Here is a 2,030-nt window from a genome sequence, read left to right on the forward strand (position 1 = left end):
GGCCGCCCCCGCGTCCTCCGCTCAGCACCCCCGGCCCCTCCGAGGCGGGGAGCGAAACACGTGCTCCGAAACTGAAGCGGTTCTCCGTTCCCAGCAAAAGCAGCGGAAAACCCGCCCTTGCGGCCGGTGGGAGAGCGGTAAGGCAGAGATCTCCGCCACAGCGAGAAGAACTGATGGCAGAAACGGAGAGGGGAGGGCAGAAGGAAGAGTCTGCGCTCCTCCGCCCCTTTGCACCAGTTTGTCTTGCAGTTATTCAAAATGATTGAGTTTTCTGAAGAAGGCCCTTTAGAGAGAAAACAAAACCAGCAACAACCTCTTCCGCCAAAACCAACATGAATATCAACCTGTCCACTGGCAGGGCTGCGGAGCTTAGAGGCATTACAGTAAAATTTACGGCGTCCTTAACAACTCCCAATAAAAGCATTAAAATTCCCTTTAATTGAGAAAACATTGATTTTTAACTCTGGAAAGAACGAACTCGTAATTTAATTGCAAGCTTTCACCGACAGAGCAGCATCTCAGGGAGGCCACATTCCATCTTTAATAGAGCCACTTTATGAAGTGATAAAACCAAAGAAACCCTGACAAACAGAGACAGTTGAAATTGCGCAAGAAAAGTTATTTGCCTTCCCTTTCCCTCTTCGCAGCTCCAACCTATCCCGCTCTCCCCTCCCCCTCCAACCTCCGCTCTCCGATCACAAAACACAACTGTAAAAGTAAAGGATTTAGGGTCTAGGGAAGAAGTAGTAGTTAATATTTTACATAACGATTTGCTTTTACTAGGCACCGGGTGATGCCAAGAGGTTTAAGGGAACATTTTCACAAAATGGTAGCCTCTTCCGAGAAGGAAACTAATCGGATAAAACTTCCTTGATTTCCCTTGTTCGTTACAAAAATAATTGCTAAAGGGAAGGAAAGGGAAATCCCACCCTCCCTTTCTATCTTATTTCTGTATCGGTTTTTGGTATTATAGAAGAGTAAAGAAGTTTTTGTTTGGTGGTTTTTCATTGATCAGTCACTCTGAGCTAATGTAATTATCCTCATCAATAGAAGGCTGCAGAGAGAATCATTATGTGGGTGACATTGATAAATGATCACCCAAGAGCTGCCTTTTCTCTTGGGCACCCCCACATATGACCCTCCCACATACACAAGGTAGCCATAGAAACACCTTGAGATCCTCAAACACTGCTGCAAATGGGAAAATACAGAGAAAGCGAGAGAAATCCAACTTCACACACTTTCTGTCCCTGCTGAGCCTCCTTCCCATTGCACGCAGTCACCGAGCCGGGCTCCGCTGTCCTGCCCCATGGGCGCGCAGCCCGGCCCCGGCCCTGCGCCCTCTCACGGCACCATATCGAGCATTTAGAGGGAGGGGGTGCCTTATGGAGTTTGCTTCTGGGATTGTTAAATCTTTTTTTTGCTTTCTTTCTTCCCTGGAATAGTTAAGCAATGAGGTTGCACGCACCATACGTATTGTAAGCGCATTGCGGAACCTCTGGTTTTAATGGCGCTCTTGGAGATGCACACCAAAGATATTCACCCCATCCCAATAATAAGACTCCTGGAAAATGGTTAAACACTAATTTTTAGCAGCGATTTTTTAGTCACAGGCCTATACAAGAAGATTCTGTATTTTTTACTAAGGCTAAGATTTTTTTTTCCTCCAGCCGCAGACCCTCCTGTTTTTGTAAGCGAGTTCTAAAATATTGAGAGCAGTAATTGATTCACAATGATCCATAAATCGATGTAAGGAATGGGGTGAAGGTGTTTATTTATTTTTTTTATTCCTAAAGCTGCAAGTAGCTTTGACACCGTGTGGGGATGAAGGGGAGGAGTTGTTTAGCCGTGCGGGGTCATCCATCATCGGTGTCGCAGAGACTCTGCCCAGAGGAGCAACCTCCCTTCTGTCTGTCTCTTTCTCTCCTCCAAAACTATTAATATTAAAATCTGCCTGCAAATCTTGCCCCCACCCGCCCCTCATCCCATCCGGTCCTGCTCAGACCGCAGCGGCTGGGCTGGCCAGCCCC

The sequence above is a fragment of the Geospiza fortis genome, unplaced genomic scaffold (genome assembly GCF_000277835.1).
Source record: "Geospiza fortis unplaced genomic scaffold, GeoFor_1.0 scaffold54, whole genome shotgun sequence".
NCBI classification, from domain to species: domain Eukaryota; kingdom Metazoa; phylum Chordata; class Aves; order Passeriformes; family Thraupidae; genus Geospiza; species Geospiza fortis.